General features: G+C 42.2%; 1 long non-coding RNA gene across 3 annotated transcripts in view; it reads right to left on the bottom strand.

Annotated features, from left to right (window-relative positions):
• The window catches only part of LOC138526073 (uncharacterized), a 106,774-nt gene extending 92,835 nt beyond the window's left edge, over positions 1-13,939 (bottom strand). The window contains exon 1 of one of the 3 annotated variants that reach the window (XR_011283479.1): positions 13,301-13,939. This is a non-coding gene — a long non-coding RNA (uncharacterized lncRNA). The remainder of the gene's footprint in view (positions 1-13,300) is intronic. The other 2 variants (XR_011283478.1, XR_011283477.1) reach the window with 2 other exon arrangements.
• Between the last annotated feature and the right edge of the window lie 339 nt (positions 13,940-14,278).

Here is a 14,278-nt window from a genome sequence, read left to right as displayed (position 1 = left end):
GTTTTGACTGACAAATGACAACTGTTTTTTTTTTACTTTGATGGTTGACAGTACTCCCACCTTTAATTTTAGGGCAAGCAGGAGTTTTTCAAACCCCCCTTTAAAGTTACAATAAAGGTTTTTGAACTTGCAAACCTTGTGTCTGTGTCTACTTGCGATAACATGCCTCCCTTACGGGACGCATGGTCAGAATGACAAATCAGGGTCAGGAAAGGAGGCAGTTATGATTAGAAGAGTTGCAACAGGTGGAATGGGCAGAGAGCATATTTAGGGAGTGGCATAGACACGCAGATTTGCTCTTGCAATATCATATAGTAAACATGGATTACTGTAGCATTTTGAAACAGTGCAGTCTCCTTTAGATCTGGGTGTAAATGAGATACGATTTGGTGATCCAGACTGGTGAAAGCTTGAAAGAAGAAAAAAAGGGTGGTGGGACACAGCTCGTGGTTCTGCCATTGCCAGCGCAGATCCAGAACAGGGTTAGGTTGGCCTGGTCGAACTGCAGTCCACACTTACACAGACAGAAATATCCATGGTGGTGACAAGAGCTATTCAGGATGTAATTACATTCAGCACAATCAGGTCCTCGTTGGAGAAAGTCATCCAAGATGTACTGGGGAAAGAGGTACGACCAGGTGCCAACAAAACAGCAGATGTAAAATGTGGCCCATTTTGGAGAGGACATGTTTAAGTAACTATACATACACGCTTTAGTAAGACAGAGGGTGGTTGCAGCAATGAGTAGAAAGATTGCAGAGTTATGAACCACTGGTTCAAGGATTTGTTTTTACCTTCAAGTATACTCTACGAATTTACAGAAAAGCAAGATTGGTGTGGCTCGGCAATGCCTCCATGTCCTCCTTCAATGGAACTGTATATGGAAGCTTGTCTACTCCCAACCCCACACTGCTCATTTTGTCTGGCCAGCATTTAGTTTAAAAAGGTCTACTACGTCACATAATTACAGGAATTATGGTAATGTCTTGCTCGTTCATCTGGCAAGGCAGCATTCGAAAGGCATCCGTCTCGTAGACAATTGTTTTTTTTTTAAATCAATAAAACCATCTCAGTGACCATCAAACAATAACATTCCTAACATGAACTAGTATAAAAGGCCTGGGGCACCAAATCAATACAAGTCAAAGGTGTCCCGTGTTCTGAGAATCTAGAACTTTGACATTAACCAATACTGAAAGGTTGCAAATTGCTATTCAAAATGACATGTTTGAAAACCTTGTGCTTTCAAGTTCAAAAACCCTTTCCCAAATGACTTGCATGGTTAGACGGGGTTTCATATACAATTTGGTGAACAAGCAAAAATGTACCTTATACTCCATCCGATTGACAGCTTCTGAAGCCATAATAATTAAGACATGCATTGTTGTAGCTATGCGCCTTTAACTTACCATAGTGGTACAGGTTGGCCCCATGGTCAAGTAAGGCAGTTTCTGATCTTGTGCTGCCATAGTAGTCATTCTTTGAGCTGATAGTCTTATTCTTTGGTTCAGCCACGTTTGCCTTAAAACTCCTATCGCAACTCTGGAGGTCTAGGGTTATTAGAATTGTCATATATAACCGGCCATTACCTCCCATCCCCCCTGCTCATCACAGTCCTTACTGAATGTAAATATGCCAAGTAGAGCCATAGATTGGTCGTGGAGAATAATTTCCATCCAAACAGGATCCTGGAAATGGACTCTATAGATGCGAGACCATGAGGAAAAAGGAGGTAGGCTGAATATAATTCAACCAGAAGAAGTCTACGCCATGAACAAAAGAAATAAAGGAAAAACCAGACACATTCTAACAGGGCCGGCCGCCTGTATTTCAAAAAACTGAAAAAGGTATTAGATAGGGTAAGGTAGGGTGTTATGCCCCAGGGAGCTAAGGGATTGTGGAAACATTCTGGAAAATATGAATAGCTAGAGATTGAGTGGCTCTGAGACATGGAAGCCCTCGTTTGGTAAGGACTGTGGGGATGGGGGAGGGGTGGAATCAGGAGGTATTAGGTAGATGCTTCCTGTCAGCAGCTGATTTTTTGCAGTCTCTCGCCAACTAGTGAACGTCCCCTTTAACACTGCAGGCTACGCTTTGAGACACGCTGTTACATTCGACTAGAGACTCCGGCTTGGTTTTGCTGCAGTGTCGGATGACTAGCCCGAAGAAGCCGACATAAGTGTAATACAATGTTTGTAATGCCAGCAGAGTCTTGAGACCCCGTTTGGACTACTGCCTTGGGGGACGGGACACCTTCGGGAATCACGATTGACTCATCCTCCGTGCCACTATTCTGACATCATCATGTGATCTGGCGCGGATTCCAGCCTCGTTGTGCTTTTGTTGCAGAAGCCTCTGATACTCCGAACAGCAGCCTCCTCTTGCTATCTATAAGAGTGTATAGTTGTCTCCTGACGACGACATTGCTAAATGATGTAAATATGTCAAAACCGATCGAGAAATTGGGGATGAGGTTGTGTTGACATCTACTTGACCCACCCTAGGAGTAGATCACTTTCTCAACTATAGTGGTCATGTACATTGATTGCACCTTAAAAATCAGAATTGTTAGCCATGATTTTTAACAGGTTTTACCATATATGTATTGCTTTTTGGTATGTGTGTATGGATGTATGACGGCTGTTTGTGGACGAATGAGTAAATGATTTATTGTCATTTGGATGAATTGTATTGAATTGTATATTCTTAACTTTCCTCCAATGTAAGTAATATTTAAAGTGCGGATTAAATCACGATTAACTCGTATGTCCAAATAATGTATCAGGCACAATACATCCTTTTTGATACTTTGTTTATAAACCGAATCCTCTGGACTCTTTCTTCCGAGCTAATTACGCTTCAAAGTTCATCAGGCATTCGTTGTCTTTTTATTTTTGAAACCTTGTATATGTGAAAAACTAAAAATGCATGGCCAAATGTGTAACATACATGAAACTGCAGTGAAGTGGTGGTAGAAAACAGAAGTGGGGGGCCCGTCTCTATGGATGGCAAGGTCTCGTGTCTCAGTACCAGCCAATGCAAACAAAATATGTAACCGATGTCATGATAGTCTACCTGGCGAAGGAGACCCAAAGGAAGGATGAGGTGCCGCATAAAATGTGGTCTTACCTCCAAACAGTGGCACAACGAGAAGGGGCAGTGCCATATCTGGGATCAGATTTGCACATATGATATATTGAGGGTCAAATTAGTGTGGAAGGTATATAGAAGTGGCAATGTGTGCAGTTATTGGCATGTAATAGAGAACCATGTGTCACTTAATTGCAGCTGCATTCTTTTCATTTGGACGGCCAATCAGGAATGCCATCGACACAATTCCGCTAGCCTCCTTTTCGTGTACACAGATTGCACACATATCTGTAGACACACTGGCTTAAATAATCCTCCATCCATAAAGTCAGGGGAGGGAAGAATAGCATCAGGAAAGGTGGGGGATAAATACACGCACTGTTAACAGCAAATGTAGAATCCATCCAAAAGGAAGAAAAAGCAAGCGTGTCCCGCCACCTGGGGCTGACTATAGAAGCGATGCAGGCATGTTCTGACAAGGGACCGAACTCCAGCTGTGTCGCTGCTTTAGATGCACGAGACCTTATCATGTTTTTTACTCTGCAATAATCTTCAAGAGGAGTATTTCTTTTTTAGGTGGTTTCTGTACCCTAGGAATCAAGGTAGGGTGGGCGTTGGGGGGTGGGGGGGGCGGGGAGGGGGGGTCTGACTGCATCTAATAGTAATGCGGTGTCTATCTTTTGAAGTTTTCCACTCATTAACCTGTGCTTTGTCCAGCATTTTTAAGCAATTAGGTTGCGCAATCCATGGCCTTACTTTATTCCACAAAATAATTTATCACAGAAAAGAAAACTGTACAAAAAATACTAACAGAAATGAAAATACATACAAATCCAGGAATTCATATCATAAAAGCCTATCTAAAATAATTACCCTTTGGTGGATCCCTCTAGTGGCTACCACTATGCCCTATTGTATATAAAGGATAAGAAACTGGGTTTTATTCTTCCTGGCTTGCACACCCATGTAAAAAGTAATTTTAGAAGAACTTCTAACGAAACGCCCCCAACACGCCAAAATCAAAATGCTACAAAACGATTGGATCAAAACCATCGAAAAGAAAAACACATACAAACGAACTTTGCAGTGCAATAAGGACAACAGAAAACTACATGAACCACAACCATACATCTTATCATTCCCTGATCCAACTATCAGATCAACCTTCTTAAAAATCCGGCTGAACACCTTACCAACTAATGACTACTTGGCATCAACAAGACAGATCCCAAAAAACCAGAACCACTGTCGATTTTGCGAAATCATCACAGCACCAGAAACCATATTCCATCTGGTCATGGAATGTCCCTCTCTCGCCAACCAGCGCAAGCAGTTTGGGGCCTACTTTGACCTTGCCTCGCAGCAAATGACAACAGATGAAAGATGGGCTGCGATTCTCAGTGGACAAAATAACAAATACATATTCACAGCTGTCCTTTACCTTCACAGCATTCTCGAGATCAACGGAGGAAAAATGCTTTCCTAGCACCGCAGACTACACCTTTTTTTCTTCTTTTAACCACGTATTTCGCACAAATCACAATGATGAAAAAGTTTGAGACAAAACTAAAACATCAAAAAAAAAAAAAGTAATTACAAAGACTTACTCATGTCTTCCTGGGCTGACAGCTGAATTGACCAATCGAATATAACTTTCACGCCGCTCTGCTGGGGCAAACATGTTGTTTAACAGCCCGCCATACCGTCAGGAGATGTGCTCAGTGCGAGCACATCTGCCGTCGGAAAAAAAAGTTTTAAAAAATGCCCGCCATAAACATAGAAAAGGGACTCGAAAAATGTTTCAATAATGTCTGCCGTCATCCGAAAAGGGACCTAATCCCTTTCCTATTTTTATGGCAGTGGCCATTTTTGTTTACATTTTTTTTTTCTACCGCAGGGGGCAGTGAATGCAGAATCGTGCCTGGAAATGCAGATTCTGATTGGTCAGACCATCTCTGCGGGATGTGAATACATTTTACAGCTTCAGTATGGAATGGTTACTGGCAGTGCTAACCTGAAGGGCCGGAGAGCTCCTGTGACCCAGATGATGGTGACTGGCATGGACTTCCATGGGGAGGGCACAGCAGGAACCAGAAATCACCCACAATCAAGGGTGTTGGAACAAGAGTTTCTCCTTGTCCTTCCACTGGGAACAGGGAAATGAACTGACAAAAGGCTGGTCCATTCCCTGATCATGATGGCACTACCTCCCTCTTACACTTATTTGCATGGGGCAAGACAGCACATAAATAAGTTAGGCCTCAGGTAGTCCACTGGCAATGGGTGTAGGTCAGTTTTCTCCCCTCAGTCTCGTTCAATGTCCTATGTTTGTTTGTTTGTTTGTTTGTTTGTTTATTTATTTATAGCGCGCGCCAGACCGGGGGGTATCCGGGCGCGTGTTCAAGAATACCTTAAGCTTACATGTTACAGTTACACATTTCAGGAAGGTTACATGGTGCATTGACAGTAAATGATGACAATATACATGGTTACGTACACAGGTGATTGTACACAGGGGTGTGTACACAGTATACATTGACTGTCGAGGAGCAAGGTAGGTTAAGCGGGGGGATGAACGAGGTATGCGTTCAGCTGCAGATTAAAAGGTGGGTCAGATGTGAGTAGTCCTAGTCTAGTCAGTTATAGGTCGTTTTCTTTGAGCCATTTAATGCAGTTAAGTCTGAAGTGTGGATAAGATTGGTCAGACCTTAGGGATGATGGGAGGGAGTTCCATAGCTGGGCCGCTTTGACAGGGAAGCTGGTGCCTCCGGCTGTGCTCAACTTAAATGGGGCACAGCTAGTTGGTTGGTGTATGCTTCTCTGGTAGGTCTGTTAGAAGTTCTTCTTTTGAATCTTTCTGTTAGGTATTTGGGGCTAGGTCATTAATACTTTTGAAAGTCAATGATGCTGTTTTGAGTTTAATTTTGTCAGCTGTGGATAGCCAGTTAGATTGTCTTCTGACGTCTGAAATATGCTCTCTTCTTGGGATTCCTAGGGCGGCTCGAAGGGCGTTGTTCTGCAGGGTTTGGATTTTTTGCAGTGTGTGTTTATTGGACCCTATGTATAGTGCATTGCAATAGTCCAATTTGGATAATGCCAGGGCTCTTGATAGGGTGAGGCAGCTGGCGGTGGATAGATATGGTTTAGCTGCTCTAATCAGCTTACAGGTGTAAGCGGTGCTAGAGGCCATCGCATTCACCTGCTTTGTTAGAGAGAGGCAAGAGTCGAGGTAAAAACCTAGTGTTTTTACTTCTTTCGCTACTTTAATGGTGTTGCCCTCTATTAGAAGTCATTGTTCAGTCTTTTGATATTTTGTGTGTTCCCCAGTATGAGTTCCGTTTTGTCATCATTCAGGCATAGACCATGTCGGGCCATCCATGCCTGGATGATGAGGTATATTCTGTTCACCAAGGCCAAATCCTGTTCATAATCCCCCGAAAGTGGGATGAGAATGTGAGTGTCATCTGCATAGTTTGTGTAGGTGACACCCAGAAGGTCCAGATCATCAAACAGGGGCTTCGTGAAGATGTTATACATAGTCGGAGAGACACAGGATCCCTGGGGGACGCCACATGTGATAGGTACTGAGTCAGCCGCTGCGGAGGTGGAGAAAACTCTCATGGTTCTGCCGCTTAGGAATGACCTGATCCATGCAATGGCATGTGTGGAGAAGTGGGCCGCGGTTTCCAAGTGGGTACAGAGCACATCATGATCCACCAAGTCAAATGCCGCTGAGAGGTCCAGCAGGAGGAGTAGGGCAGTTTTTCCAAGATCTCTCAGCTCATCGACTTGGGTTTTGAGATCGATAAGCGCAGTTTCGGTACCATGTTGAGGCCTGAAGCCTGACTGTCTGGTACCTAATAGTTGGTGCATCTCCAGATATTTTTGCATCTGTAGGTAGGCCACTCTGTCTAGGATTTTTAGCAGAAATGGTACCGTAGTGATTGGCCTGTAGTTAGTCGGGATGGCGGGGTCCAGGGTTTGCTTTTTAAGGAGGGGGGGACCCATGATTGTTTAAGATTGTCTGGTATAGTGCCTGATGCAAAGGAAGCATTAATGAGTTTGGAGTTTGGAGATAAATGGGGATAGGTCTCTGGCCGCGTCTTTTATCAGTTGGGCTGGGCATATGTCGCCTCGACAGTTGGTTGGTTTGAGTGAGAGTATTATTTTTTCAATCTCTAGGGTGGTTACTTTGGTGAAGTTGAATTTGTGTTCTGGCTTGGCAGAGGTGGGTGGTTTACCACTTTGATTGGTTGAAGTGGGTATATTTTGTTTCTTTTTCTCAATTTTCGTTTGGAGTGTGGCAATTTTGTTGTTTAGAGCTTTTTGGATGTTAGAACACCACGTTTTATTTTTGTCGCAGTTGTCTGGAGCAGGGATAGGGTTTTCCAGTTCCTTTAGTATAAGAAATAGCTCTTTGGTTTCAGATTTAGCCTGTAGTATTCTGTTGTTAAAGTTTTCTTTTTTGGCCCTCCTTATTTAATTTTTGTAGATCTTAGAGGCACTGATGAGAGCTACTTTGTTATTCTCTGTTGGAGTTAGTCGCCAGGCGGATTCGCATTTGCGTTTTTCAATTCTTAGGGATTTGAGGTGAGGGGTGAACCAAGTGTTTAAGTGTGCTCTGGGCTTGCTTTTTCTCATTTTCAGCGGGACGATAGTGTCCAAGACTGTGGCCATGGTTGAGTTGAATTCGTTCACTAGGGCTGTTGGGTTTAGTGATTCAGATAAGGAATTTAGAGTTGGGAGGATAAGTGGTAGCAGTTTGTCTGCAGTTATGTTTTTTTTTATTTCTGGTTGGTAGGGGGGGCAATACAATTTCCTTGGGTTGGGTGGTGTTTTCATTTATGAGGAAGGTTATTAGTGCATGATCTGTCCAGATTTGTGGGCAGACATCGGTAATTGTTACATTACAATTGTGATTGGCTACCCAGTCGAGTGTTCGACCTTTGTCGTGGGTAGGTTGTCAGATTCTTTGGGTAAATCCCTGTTCTGTGATGACATTGGCGATGTTAGTCGCTTGCAAGTCTTTGTGGTCGTTGAAACCTAAGTTCATGTCTCCCAGGAGGATGGCTTGCGATGAGTTTTTTAGATTGTTTGAGAGGATCATAGAGATGTGTTCCTCAAAGGTTCCAATGGGACCTGGAGGCCTATAGATGAGGTGTATGTTGATAGATTGAGAGGGTGATGTTGAGAGTTTGGCAGTTAAGGATTCACAAGATTTGGTGATTGAGGGCATTTCTATTGTTATGGTGAGGTTGTTTTTAGCGATGATGGCTAGGCCGCCGCCTCAAGAGTTGGTTCTGTCCTCTCTGAGAATGTTGTAGTTAGGGGGCAAGGCGAGCATCAAAGCGGGTCCTGCTGCTTGGTGAAGCCAGGTTTCCGTTATGGCTAGAAGGTCATAATCGCCTATTTGGATGAGATCAGCAATTTCGGTGGCATGTGCTATTAATGATCTAGCATTAATGAGGGCACCCTTCAGCAGTATGTTTGGTTTGGGTGTCGCAGGGGTGACATGGCTTTTCTTTTTGGTGGGTCTGTTGCTTGATTTGCGGTGGTTGTTAATGGGACTGTTAGCGTGGGAATCTCTTTTGGTGGGGGAGGTATCTAGTTTGGGGGCATTGCGTTGGTGGTCTGTTGTATTGCTAGGTTTGGTGGCTAGTCTGGCTGGGGGTTCATAGATTTTGGGTAGTCTTGATCGTAGTTTTGCATTTCTACTTAAGGTATCGCATGGGATATTTGTTATGGGGTGGTGGGTGATAGGTATCTTTATCTTTATAGTTTGTGGGTTAGTGTCTGGGTTAGTGTCTGGGGTGCTGGTCGGTCGGGGCTCGTCATCAGAGTTTGATGTTGCAGAAGGCATAGACTGCAGTGGGTGGTTTGCTGTTGTCATTGTGGAGCAAAGGGTGACCAGGAGGATGAAGATGGGGATCATTCTATAGAGCATACAATGGCTGTCAGCACAGTGGCTAGGTATGGGCAGCACACTGGCTAGGTGTGGGCAACACGGTGGATACACAATGGCAGGGTAATGGCAACACAACGGCTGCACAATGGCTAGGGCAACACAATGGCTACACAATGGCTGGATTTGGGCATCACAATGGCTACGCATTGGCTAGGGCATCACAATGTACGCATGTTGGGTGACAATAGCAAGGTGGCACCTAGATTTGACAATCTTTTTCAAGACTAGAATGCATACGTGCTACAGCAGGGCACCTATATTTGACAATCCTATTCAGGACTAAAATGCATATGTGCTACAGCAGGGCACCTATATTTGACATCCTATGTGCTTTGGAAGACTCTTCCCAGATATTCTTCTCTTCCACTGACAGTTGATAATGACTTTCAGTGATATTTAGAAAGGTGTGGACAATCTTGAAGTTGCTCAACTCTTTTATTTAAGTTGGAAGGTTCTGCTGGAGCTCCATGTGACTTGTTTACAATTGCCTCCCAACAAATAGATCCAAGAAGTGTGGTAATCAGGGCAGCCTTTGTCCTATGGACCTGTGTGGGTTTCTGAAGGATAAATACAGGCTATAACTTTCACAAACATATTGCAGCTCATTTTTAATGAGCAGGTAACATAAATGAAAGGCGTAAAAACATGCCCAAGGCAACGCCTTTCATTCACATCACGGTTCATTTCCATGTTTTTGTATGGTGAGGAGTAAGGGTGGATCCTAACTTACGATTCAGCCGCTCTCTTTCTCGCCACCGTACAAATACACCAGCGTTTACGCCAGCATGTATTCTCATGCTGCTGTAAACGCAGAGGATTGCTATGGAGTCCTCTGGCTATTTACACCAGAAGAAAATCAGACAGACTCCATAGGAATTAATTGTAAATGCTGCCTGCCATAGCTACATGCAAAAGGGAAGTGTACAAGCATGTACGCTGCCTTTTCCACTCCACTTTACACCCGGTTGTACAAATGAGGAGCATTTAGCAGCGGGGAAAAAGTGCAAACGTAACAGATCCCCCTCCACAGAAACACAGAAGACTCAAAAATTAGCTCCATTGAGTCTGCAATCAATTAATGGAATTCCAAATGATGCAGAGACTCTTGCAGTTAACGTCTTTTATACTTAGTAAACCTGTTGTTTTTTTTTTATAATCCCCACTAAATGACTTCATATTTAAGGACCATAATCGTATAAATCGCGCAATTTGCACTAATTCTACTTTTTGCTCAAATGTAACCTTTTGACATCCCACACAGGATCCCAGACCGATGGCAACAAAATATATTTTGCCCACGGCTGAATATATTCGAGCGTGGGAGGGGATACCAGTGGAGGAGCGCACTTGTCGATTGTACTTATACATTTGGATGTTAGCCACCATCTATTAACTGCCTGCCCGGCCTTAAGGCCTTTGTACTGGAAGAGCTACAATGCATTTGTAAACTCTGATGTCTACCTCGAATCGGAGCAATTGTTGAGTTCCTTGATTGACTGCTGCAGCCTACCACATATGGAGGGAGGCAATGAGACAAACTGAGGAGAAATTAACCCTTGAGTAAGGGTGAGCTGTAAATGTGCATCTCATGCTAACCTAATTGTATTCCTTTTTTATCCAGTTTTATGTTGTGAATGTAATATTTTAAATGAAATGATGCTGTAATAAATGTGCTTACGGTTTGTATTGAAAACCAAAAGCACAATAAAGAATACAATTATTTTAAAACAAAACATAATTACTTACATTTGAAATTAGGACTTAAATATGTATGTATATGTCCATGTTCTAAATGGGATAATTTATTGGGAGGCATATAACTTGCTACAGGTAGACAAAGGGTTAAAGGTGATTGTAGTATTAAGCAGTAAACTGCCTACAAAGGTATCACTTCATTCCTCTGCTCGAAAAAGGGACATACCTTAGGCAATGGAGAAAACATGTACGTGAAAAAGCCTAATATGAGCATGTCCTTCAGCTCTAAACATCTGTGCCAGGAAACTGCACAGGGCCTCTGTAATGCGTCCTCTCTTTGCAACAGAAGAGGGGTCTGCAACCTTTGACTCTCCAGATGTTTCGGACAACAACTCCCATGATATCTGGCTATTGACTATACAGCTGGTCAGGGATGATGGGAGTTGTAGTCCAAAACATCTGGAGAGCCATCTGTTGCAGACCCTCCCCCACCATACACACACCTCCCTCGCCCCTCCCCTGCTATACATGCTGCACAGAAATTGGAATTACAGTCTGTGCTGGATGATGAATTCCTGAAAATTAGGTAATTTGAATGCTCTTTTGCATAGTACAAAGATATCAACAGAGAACATGTAATTGAATGTGTATAATCAATTACAACTGTCACTCATTGAAAATACGCGTTTATTAAATGTCTAGAGCATAGCCCGAAACATTATAAGTATTGTTGTGCACACTATGTGACATCATGTTGCTGATTTGCTTGTCATTGCTAATGCTTCTTCATTGCAGAGCCTAAATTATCCATCACCATTATAAACCCGAGAAACTATGGATGTGTACAGAGATTGCGCAAGGACAAATAAACACACTGTTCATTGTAGGGATGCAAGTGTCACTTCTCGCATTAAAAAAGTATGTCTCATCAAAATCAGAAGTCTTTAGTTTATATGTCTTAAGCGAGTTAATAGGAACACAAATTAGCCTCTGTTAGCTGGTAGCCAATTTGGTAGCCCATCTTGAAATGGATAGTACATTCGGCATAAGTGTTTGTCTGCAACGAAACAATACATTCATGCAGAAAGATATCATTGTGAAAGGGGACAGACCTGAACAAACCAGTTGGATAATCACCTGTTACTACTAACTCGTGTGGGGGTAATCAGCAAAAGTACTCATGCATGGTGCTTGTATCACAGATGTGCATGCACAGCAGAACCTGTGGCCACTTTGCAGGAAGTACTACACACGTTAAACATCCATTTTCAGATATGGCATTAAAGAGAAATAAAATACAAAACTCTATCAGTGACTCTGTTTATTCTATCGATGGGTTGGCAAAGAATTGTTCTTTTTCCTAATGTGTAGGAACAGTGTTAAAAAAAAAACCTACGCAGTAAAATGGGTTTCATAAGTTATGGGGAATACATGAAACCACAATTCATGCACAGCAGGTGTTTAACTCCTAATATGTTTGCAGGGGCATAATGTTGGCACCATAAAAGCATTCATTAGAACTTCATGGCCGCTCAAAACTTTGATTATAATAGACGTATACAGATGGCTAGAAAAAGAGAAGAGAAACGTATAATTGTTTAGAAAGGTGCATTCAAACCGAATACAAAAACCGCCATTTGCAGCTTACAATGTTTCACTATTATGCCTCCCTTTAAGAAAAACATTTCCGCTTTTGCTTTGCGGCCCATTTTTCATTATAGCGCATTCATTATTTTATCAAGACTAAAGTGTCTTTGAATGGTAAGCTGAGTTCTCTTTCCCACATCAAGGCTCGTGTAATGTAACCTACATCTACCTTAAAAAGGGTAATAAAGTACTGTTAATAGAGAGCTTACAAAATCAGTACACCATGAAAGTAACTTGTTTTAAGTGCAAGCGTTTCCAAAATGGGTTTCCGTAGCAGTTTTGCATTTTTCCAACAAGCTAATATGGAAATAAATTCATCCTAACCTTTGAGACCCATTCATTAATATGAATGTTTTGCAATTGTAAATTGATAGTAATCATTTCACCGCGCAAAATGAACAACGTCTCAGACAGTACATTGACAAGCTTTGATCATGACTGCAGAAACACCTGTAGGGAAAACATGCACTGTTCACCGAGTGTTTATTTTAAGAAGTGGATTGAAAAATGCGTGCAATATTTAATTAAGGTTTAATTAATGCACTCTTTGTTTATAGTCCTATATGACTATTACAGACAACGTTTTGAATGATATTCAGTGACTGCTTGTGGTGACACAAATTATAAATGATTGCAGGCTGACAGAAAAGACACAAGAAAAGAAATGCTGAAGACATTTGCTTTGTTTTGAATAACATCAGAATGTAAAATAACAGATATACAGGAAAATATCTGATTACTGCCGGGTTGGGCTACTCTGTACGAATACATTTTCATCACGAATAGAAGAAAATAATCAACAATCAAAAAACAGAAATGATGGTACATTACAGATGCAGAAAGAAAAAAAAGAAACTCATGATAATGTAGGCTTTTCTCCCTTGTTTTTTTTTAAATACTTACATATTTCTCCCCACTGTCCACAATTTTACAAGTAAAATCCGTGCAAATCACAAGGAAGAAAACCTTGACCTCCTCATTGTTACAAGCAACATTTATTTTTTCTTGAGTAGACTGTGAACTCTGTAGCCTGCAGCCTCCCGCCTATTCTCCTCCTGCTGCTCTGTCTGTGGTCTCAGCAGCTATGCTGTTCATGAATATGGAGATGCCTCATGCATAAACCGCAGCAAATTAGGGTGGCACTCCATGGAAAATGGTGTAACAAAAAACATATTCAGCTCATCTGGGAAAAGTAATGATATCATTCAGGCACAGTTTTAAAAGGAGATGAAGGTATGGGACGACAACTCCTAAATACTGGAAGGGGCACAATGCATAGTTAATGTGATGCGTGTTTATAATGCAGCATAGCAAACTCTTTGGGTTTCTGTTTTAGAACTAAGGGCATTGTCTTGGATCCTTATCAATTTTACACTGAAGGGCGAGACGCTGTGTGCCATGACAATTGCGTTCGCAAAAGAAAGAAATATCGGTAGCTGAATTTTTACAAAATGAAAAAACAAATGAAATCTACTGTTTTGGCAGATGAAATTGAGCCCCTTCATCATTTGAATTAGCCGGAGTTCTCATGCATGTCGTTAGGAGGTGCATATGACGACGCGTGACAGCAGTTAGTAACACTGCGGCTTGGATGCAGTAAACAGCCTGATGCAATAGAGGGCGTTGCTGTTGACAGTGAGATTTTTATAAAAAATCAAAAAAAGGTGTATGCATATTCCATTGCTCGGTAAATGAACCTGAACTGCTGTCAGGGTGTAGCAGGACCCTATGGCCAGTGCACCTATTATGTCACTGCTGCAGAAAGCAGCATGCTGATTGGCCACTCTCAACAGTACATAATGCCAGCTGGTATTGAAGGACCTGTCTGGGGAAAGCCTGTAGGTGTTCCATTGTCTGGTAAAGTTGATATGACTGCATGCT

This window comes from Ambystoma mexicanum, chromosome 7p (assembly GCF_040938575.1).
Source record: "Ambystoma mexicanum isolate Mex_15411 chromosome 7p, UKY_AmexF1_1, whole genome shotgun sequence".
Lineage (NCBI taxonomy): Eukaryota > Metazoa > Chordata > Amphibia > Caudata > Ambystomatidae > Ambystoma > Ambystoma mexicanum.
The sequence above is the reverse complement of the archived record's forward strand: the minus strand, read 5'-3'. Positions and strand labels throughout refer to the sequence as shown.